Source organism: Pteropus vampyrus, unplaced genomic scaffold (genome assembly GCF_000151845.1).
Source record: "Pteropus vampyrus isolate Shadow unplaced genomic scaffold, Pvam_2.0 Scaffold44, whole genome shotgun sequence".
NCBI lineage: Eukaryota > Metazoa > Chordata > Mammalia > Chiroptera > Pteropodidae > Pteropus > Pteropus vampyrus.
The window spans coordinates 4,499,511-4,509,009 of record NW_011888825.1 but is presented as its reverse complement, the minus strand read 5'-3'; positions in this window follow the sequence as shown (position 1 = coordinate 4,509,009).

Genomic DNA, 9,499 nt, shown 5'->3' with positions numbered 1-9,499 from the left:
CTTGGCAGAAATTTGTTTTTAGCAATGATGAGACCAGAAGTGTCTGAATCCATTCAGCATCCACCTCCAAACTTATCATGCACCTCTCCACTGATAACTAATTCAATTTCACTCAGTTTCTCTATGTTCTTTCAGAGTAGGTTCCTGTTGAACCCCTGGTGCCGAGATCAAAGTTCAGACATGTTCATCTTGCTGTGTCCCACCTGGGGCTTCATCAGAACAAGATCATGAACTGATCAGAAACAGAAATGAACTCTCAGCAGTAGGTGTGGTCAGTGCAATGAATTTGTTGGCTAGGCTATTGAAGCTTGCATCTCTAGGAATATCAGGTCCCATGAGGACAGGATATAAGGTTACATAGGTTAGGAGATTTAGGCAGGAGTCATACTTGAGTGAAGGGTGATTGGCTGTGAGGGGCTTTCAGAAATTTTTTATCAAGAGCCCACAGGTGTGATCAGAGGGTTGGAAAGCACAGAGCAGCGAGGTGGATGGCTGAACCCTGACTGAGATTTGAGATAAGCATTACATGGTGTCTTAGTCTAGTTGGGCTGCTACAATAGCATACCACAGCCTGGGCGGCTTATAAACAACAGAAACTTATTTTTTACAGTTTTGGAGGCTGAGAAGTGCAAGATCAAGGGGCCAGCAGTTTTGATGTTTGGTGAAGGCCTAGTTCCTGGTTTACAGTTCCTGTCTTCTCGCCGTGTCCTCACATGGGGGATGGAGTGAGGGAGCTTTCTGGGGTCTCTTTTATAAGGGCATTAATTCCAGTCATGAGTGCTTCACCCTCATGGCCTAATCACCTCCCAAAGCCCCAACTTCTAATAGCATCACACTAGGGTTATGTTTCTTCTACATATGAATCTTTAGAGGGATGGAAACAGTCAGTCTATTGCATGTGGTCAGGAGAGTGCACATGTCCCAATCTCTTGGTCACACCTGCTGTCACATTGTCAACCCTGGAGCCTGGCTGTTTGGGTTCAAATTCTATTTCTTCTACTCACTAGCTGTGTTGACTTTGGGCAAATTACTTAACAACTCTGTGCTTCATTTCTTTAGAGAGGGTAATAATAGGGGCCTTGTGGGTTGCTATAATTATTAGAACAGTTAAGATGTGTGAAGCACTTAGAACAATGCTTGGCACAAAGCAAATACTGGTTATGTTTCTCAGACAGCTTATTCTTTCTCCTTTTTCCTCTGCTCTTCTCTATTTGCCACCTTCCTTTTTTTTATCTTTTCCACTTCACCATTCATTAGCTGATTCTCCTGGGATACTGACATATATGTTTTGATTTATTATATAAAATGTGGTGTCCTTTGTACTAGTTTAAAATTAAGGGAAAGGTCCCATATTCTTCTCTTTCAATTATTTCTTTTTGGTTGTTTATGGTTCTTAAGTGAGATTTTCCCATGGCTGTGTGGCTCCAAATAGAAAACCTGTTTCACCTCCCTTAACCTCTGTTCTCATACCTCATCATTAAGTCTCTATTAGCTTTTTCCGAACTCTAAAGTTGCCTATATTAGACTTGATGTGGCATGGCCAAGTACACTAGGACCCCTTCGGGCCATAATAAAGGTTTCTCTGTTTCATGAGAAATCTTGAATTCATTTTGAGATGACTTCAAGAGGGTGCAGAGATGTTCTTTTTTTAAAAAGTTATTTTTGCCTGTGAAACACACCATTTCCACAAATAATGAGCCTCATCCAAAATGCTGTTCTAGGCAGGCAAACTCACAGCTCACAAAACAGTAACTCTTTCCTCTCCCAATTCTTCAGTTTTTGATGACTTATCAACATAGAAGAGGTTTATCAGCTCTTGGGAGTAAGCTTAGAGATATGAAAATTTAAAACATGCAAGTCAACATTGCAAAGTTAAAAATTAGTAAAAACCTAGAAAGACCGAACAGTTTTTAAAATCTAGTTACTATTGAGGGTGAGTATTGTCAATCGATAGAGAGCCATGTAAAGTAGCTGAAGCAAAAGCAACTTGTGAAAAGTGGGGCTAGATTTGCATAAGCCTGAGGCTGGAAGTTTTCTTTCTGCAAGAAGTCAGAAGCATAAAACAGCCCCCATCAAAGAGAAGATACTATTTGTTACTCAGGAGCCAAATGAGGCCTATTTACAGAGTATAGTTGCACCTCTAGAATTTGTCCAGAGAAAACTGAAATTGATGAATTATAGTTCAATTAATGAGGATTATTTATTTTAAAGGGTAATATTCAGCAATTTCAGGCTTTGCAATTAATATAAACCCTGAGTTAAGGAAATGGCTAATGTGATAGGAAACAGAAGTGAATCTGTGGATAATGCAAAATTGGCAATAAAAAGAAGGGTTCAACTGTTTATCTTTCTTTCTATCCATCCATTGGGAACTCACTGGAATATACTAGTTGCAGTGATAGGTTATACATACATGAATGTCAATCTGAACCTCAGAGAATTCACAGACAAGTGAAGAAAAAACACACAAACAAAGCATTACAATGTGGTATGGTGAAATAAGGTGCAGGCAACATAACCTGGATAAAGACAGCCTACATCTGCTTAGAGGCATCAGAAAGTTTTGCAGAGAAAACAGGGTTTGTGCTGGAATATTAAAGTTAAGCAGTTTACCAGATCGACAACGCTGCTCTTTCTGTTTGGAATGCCTCTTCTCTTTGTCCCCTAGCAGATATGGAAGTAGGAGACAATCTAGTGTATTTGGCCTTTGAAAGATCAGCATTGCTGAAGTACAAAATGTCAGGGTAGCAGTTTTAAGTACCACAGAGGTCTCTGAGAATCTGATGAACATCCTGTTCCCATTGCAAATATATAAGCACACATAACTTGACACGAAATTTCAGAAAGTCCCTGAAGCCTACATGAACCATGAGATCATGTGCCTCTAGGCTTGGGAATGAGAAACGACCAAGGTGAACATATTTACTGTTAATTACATCAATAGTCTGACTACTGAAGAGTGTGGAATATGTAAAATCTAAAAAAACCCTAAAAAACAAAAAAAAATCAAACACAAACAGAGAGCAGAAAAGTGGTTGCCAGGAGCTGGGGATGGCGGACTAGAGAGAGGTTGGTAAAGCATTATATATTTATAAGATTAATAGGTCTGAGAATCTAGTGAATAACATGGTGACTGTAGCTGAAAACATGATATTGTGTAATTGTATAATTGATGTTTGCTAAGAGAACAGAACTTAAATGTTCTCACTAAAAATAAATAAATAAATGAAAAGGTAAACATCAGGTGTTAGATGTGTTAATTAACTCAATGGGAGAATCCTTTCACAATGTATACATATATCAAATCACGTTGTACACTTTAAATATCTTATAATTTTATTTGTCAGTTATACCTCAATAAAGCCAGGGGGAAAATTTTTAAAAACCCCACCAGTTCCATATTACTGGAGTTTGTTGGGATGGTTTCAGTCAATGGTTTTGTTACCAGCGTGTACTTTTTTCTCATAGTATATAAATAGCCGACATAGTTATTTTCAAATAAGTCCTTTATTTTCATTATGATATATTTTAGTGTGAAAGAACCCCTTTAAGTATCATGTATTAAAATAGAAAGAAACACTCAAGGCTGAAAGAACCACTTAACATTTTTGGTCAAGATCTCAGACATCTTGGGCAGCAGCCGCCATATGGAAAGGTGCCTGTATACAGCTCAATCCTGTTTGTGGCACCTGCTCTGTAAACATTTGTTGTACAGGGGGATTTAAAAAGTTTCCAATGCCTTGTGTATCAAAGTTGCCTCATTATGGAAGTGGGGATTAGTAAATTTGAAATTGACAGAGTTTGAATAAATCATGGGTATCATGCTTGCTCTGGAAACGAATCTTCAAGACAAGTTTTACCACTTTCATTTCCCCCTTAACTTCTACTATTCCAACTCAGCTGGCATCCTTTAAACTATTCTGAGAAGAATTATGGAGACTTTGGGATTTCCAGTATGAATGCCACAAGTACTGGGAGTGGATTCTCTAGAAGATAATGGCTTTCTCATTTTGCTTCAAAAGTGAATTTAGGACACCACATCATTATTAGACTGTAACGTGGGCTTTCTTTTCTTATTCTTTCTGGATAAAGAACAAGAAATACTCTTACCTACCGTTTTAAGAATTAAAGACTTACCATTTATTATAGTTCCTGGAAAACTGCATTCTTTCAAATTTCCAGATTATTTTTAATGCCAAATAGTGAGTAAACATACATAAAAGTTTTTGCAGTCCAAAATACTGTTTTTAGGCAAGTTGATGCCTCTGAGAGATATGAAAGACTGCTACAGTCTGTTTGTGAAAGAGACTGCTGGGAATCCTTCTAAACTAGCAACTCTCATCTTTGTGGCTAGTAATTGCCATGTGACAACACTCTGGCCATTGAGATATAATAGTGTCGTGTGAGATTCCTTGGAGATCTCCTAAAAGAGAAGGGATCACACTTTTCCTCTTTCCTCCTGCTTGGAAGGCAGTCGTGAGAATACCAGCCTGGCAGCTATCTAAAACCATGAGGATATCTGGATAACTTTAGCTATGTGCTCAAGATGGCAGAAGAAACAGTTAAAACCCTGAGTCCCTGATGACATTGTGATCTCACCATACCAACAATAAGCCTCCTCCTGGACTCTTTATGACTAGACCACTATTATGAGGGTTTTCTAGTTTTAGCAGCAAAACATAATTCTCACTGATACACCATTTGTCTTGCTCTGCCAGCATAGATCTGTCCCCATGCCTAGGGGAACAATCACATCAACTCTAAGTTTTCATGGATGTAATCATCCATGGTGTATCTTCTTGATTGGCAGCTGTCAAAGCATATCAGAGATTCTGTCATACTGTGGCATCAGAAAATCGTAGGTCATCAGCCTGACAAAACGTTCCAATTGGCATAGTTTAGAAATGGCTCTGACACTGCTCCTGTAAGATCTAAAAGAATCTCCAAAACCCCGCCTTCGATCTGCTATTTGTCAAAATCTCCTTGCTTATTGAATAATGGATCTAGACAGGCTTGACTCCTCCCTCTGTTGTAAATATTCTAGATACGAAAAGCACAACTTATTTTTTTTTTCAATTTTTATCTGACTCTTATGACTTTGAATTTTCTGTGTCAAAAAACAAACATAGAACATTAGGATGAAGCTAGGTCTGTCTGGCACAAATGCAAAAAAAAATTATTTCTTTTCTTACCCTGAATGTTTTTCTAGTGACTCCTTTTGGAATGTTATTTTGAACTTACAAAGGTTCTTAAAAAAAAAAAAAAAGTTGTATATTTCTTTTAAGCATCCCTTGAGAAAGTCAGATTTAAACTTAGCTAGCGCATTGGCTTTTTAAAAGCACTTTCTTAAAATAGTTGATGTCAATCTTGGTGGGAAATCTTTAGGTGCCCCGAGTGGACGGAAATAGAAATGTTAATGGAAATGCCATTTGTGAAGACACTAGTGACAGCTCCATTCAAAGAGACCCAGTTAGAAAGGATAGGAGCTTGCAATCTATTCCAGTGCGAGCCTGATTTTAGGAGCCCCAGAGCAGGGGAAGTAGGAAGCCAGTGTAGGAAAGTAAGAAAGCAGGCAATTGTAAAATTGTTTGGACAGGAGAGACTCATAGATATGCATGCTAACACATTTCTAAAGTCATGGTTATTTTCTGACTCCTTTTTATGGAGAAATTTCATCTATCAAAGGTTACAGATATTAAATGAATCACTCGAGTAGGTCTGCAGGGCTTGGCATGATGTCAGCGGTTTTGCTATAGATCAATAAGAGAATGAAGTCACAGAGGTCTAAACTAAATTAGACCCCAGCGGCAAAGGCCTCTGTGTTTGCCTTTACAGATGAGGATGTTTGTAAATCTTGGTTGTGCCAGCACAGAGGTGTGGGTTGGTGAGGTTGCTGTTGGGCCGGGGGTCAGTATATCTATTCCAGACATCCCCCAAACCACTCCAAATAAAAGAAAATCACATAATTTGACATGGACAGTTGAGAATTCTTAGTCTTATTTTAAGGGTGTTTAGAAGTATCCATGGAAATGCATTTTGAAACATGTCTCCTCTCACCCTCACTTCTTTGATACTTCACCACTCTCTTCAAACCTGAGGTCTCCCCTTAAACCATAACCCCTATAAAGTATTCTACAGCCACCAGAGTTCTCAGCCCAAGGATCTTTATATAACAGCACATTGCTGTATTTCTTGCTAGACTCATTGAAACTCTCCATCTTTGATAGCACCAGGCAGATTTTTAGCCCAGTTAGTAAATGTCGTGGCTTAGAATTATAGACTCCACTATCAGGCTGGGCATTTTTGCTAATGGTGCACTCTAGTTAGGGGACCACAGCTCTCCATTTGCCCTATTGTGCCATGTTATTATTATTGTTCCCTTTCACTTGTAAAAGTGTCCAAGTTTGCATGATAAATTATATGAATACCTTACTTGCAGGGGACAAAAGGGCTTTGTAGTCCTGACTCAGCTCAGAGTTTGGAGTAGATAGAGCATGAGTGTACTTGTGCCCAGGCCAGCTGGTATTGGCCACAGATGCTGACTCTGCTCATAAGGTGTGCTCTTTTTAGAGAGGTATATTATTGAGTTCAAGCTCCCCCCAAAAGGAAGTTTTCCCTCGCTGATGCTCCTGATGTGGTCCCTAGGCTTGAACAGGCAACTTGCTTCAGGAGCTAGCCCATTCTATGCACAGCTCTGATGGTTAGGACATTCTTCATAAGACTGAGCTGAAATCTTCCTACTGAAAGGGCACAGGAAGTCTACTCTTCTTCTCACCTAACGGCAGTCGAGATATTATTATGGGAGATCAGAGGATGGAAAGATGCTCTAGGATTTGAGAGTCAAGAGAAATCACTTGCTTCCCACCTTCCTGGCTCTCCCCTGTGGGCAGAGAAGAGGCCAGCTCTGAGCTCCCTTCATAACTGGTAGCTGCTCTTCTGGGTGCAGAGTGTCCAGTGCTCACATTTATTTAGTGTTAAGTGGTCAATGAAGGTACAGGGTGGAGTCCAGTGCTTGATTTATATTACCTCCCACACCTCAGGTTGGACACACTTGCTCATTAAAGCATCTTGAGCCTACAAAGGCAGGTGCTATTACATACCCAGTCCTTTGCATCCCTGGACTTCAAAGTCCAGGGCCCCTTTCTATGCTGCATGGAAGCTCCTTCTTCAGCTGACTCTAGAAATGCCATCAGAGTCTCATTTTCTAAAACCACATGCTTCCCCCTAAACTCAAGATTCCTTTTCTCTGCATTTCTTCTCTCATCCTGTAGTTTGGATAATGACATTGTGCACTTCTTACACGACATTGGATCTTCTATATTCAACAGATTATTTGAGGTTTGGGAGCTACCTGCTGAAGAAGATAGGCACACTTTCACTCTCATGGGGCTTGAATTCAGGGAAGGGGTTGGGGTCAGCCTGAGGAAAATATCTCTGGATCCATCTTCATCAAGGCTGACAGAACTGAAAGATGGGACAGTACTAATCTTAAATAAAAACTTGCAAGGTTTTTTGTTTTACAACTTTTTCCTCAACTTTATTGAGATATAACATATATATATATAAAATTTTATTTATCCATTCATTCATCAATGGACACAAGTTGCTTCCATGTCTTGGTTATTGTAACTAATGTTGCAATGAAGATACTCTTTGGTGCAGATATCTCTTTGAGGTAGTGATTCCATCTTCTTTGGATATATACCCAGAAGTGGAATTGCTGGGTCACATGGTAGTTTTATTTTTAATTTTTTGAGGAACATTCATACCGTTTTCCATAGTGGCTGTACCACTTTACATTCCCATCAACAGTGCACAAGGTTCCCTTTCCTTCACATCCTCGTGAACACTTATCTCTTTTTTTTTTTTTTTAAATAATAACCATTCTAACTGATGTGAGGTGATAGCTCATTGCGGTTTTGATTCGCATCCCCCTAATGATTAGTGATGTTGAGCATCATTTTATTGTTTTACAACTTGTAATTAATACAAATTTTCAAAGATAAAATGAAAAAAAGCTTTCAACCAATCACCTTAACAAAATCTATTTTTGTTATCTTAAGCCCTTCCATCTTTCTTCTTCATTTCAGCAGTACTGGACATACACTTCAGTATTTTGTGGGTATAGAAGGGCCTTCCATATGCACAAAGTTGAAAAAATTTGTTCCCTTACTTGTCTCCTATGCTTTGTGTGCTCTCTGCCCAGGAGCTCAGGGTCCACTTGAGAGGGCTTTCAGCTCTTGTTCATTTTGTTCTTCTAGACTTTCTGTCCCTGGTTGCAATTATTCAGCAGCTTACACACCTCTAAGTTGCCTAAGAAAAAGCAAAGATAAGAAAGGCTTTAATCCATTTGCTCAGATTCTCTGAGTGGATTCTGGGCAACGCTGTTTGGGAACCTACTTCTGATATCGCTGTCAAAGGTGTCAGCTGTCCAGAAACCTGCCAAGAGAAAATAACACCGAGATTAGTTAAATGCAGATGGCCACCGTGAACCCTTTTCAAGGGCAGAGGTTGGGTGAGAGCAAACAGCACCTCACTGCCAGGTGTTATCCAGAAATTTTTCTCTCTTCATTTCTCTTTAGTGGTGCACATCGCAAAGGCACTGGGAGGCAATTGACTCGGTTCTGAGTACAGACTCATAGCCTTAAACTTCTTTTACTTATTTCATAGAATGAAGATGAATCTTATGTTTTGTTCTAATGAACAACAGGAAAGGGAAGCAATGCATATTTTAGGAACTTTGTGTCCCAAACACCAAAAAGATACTGTACCATGATGGCATCCTTAGAACAAGTAGATATACTCCCAAGGTCAACAACTTGAAAGGTTCTGCATATGTTTGGATGTTTACCATCCCATTTCCAGGACCTTTGCAGTTTTCATTACTCTTTTTCTGCAATACTGTTCACTCAGATCTTGGCAGACTCCCTCTTTCATTCCAATCATGTCTCTACTCAAGTGTCATCTTCAGACAAGATCTTCCCGACTTCTTTATTGTAAAGAGCCAATTCCCCCCGCCCCCCACCCTGTAACTCCTTATACTTTGTTATTTAATGTGGTGGCCACTAGACACTTGTGGCTATTGAACACTTGATATATGATGAGTGTTATTTAATTTTTTATTATCTTCAACTTTAAATTTAAAAACTGAAAACATGTGAAATATTTTCCCTGTTGAACAACTTTATTGTTTGATGGGTCTATATTTCACTTTAACTACTGAAAATTTAGCCTCCAAAATGAAATACACTGTAAGAGTAAAATGTACTTGGGTTTTGAAAAATTTTTAATGGCCTTTAAAGATTTAGTATAAAAAATAATATAAAACACTCAGTGTTTATTTTCATTACATGTTGACCATTTTGGGATATATTTGGTTTTAAAAAATGCATTGTTAAAATTAATTTCACCACTTTCTTTTTACTTTTTAGATGTGACTACTAGAAATTATAGACACCTGCTAGATAGCATTGCTCTATTCTTTTCCTTTTTTGTTACC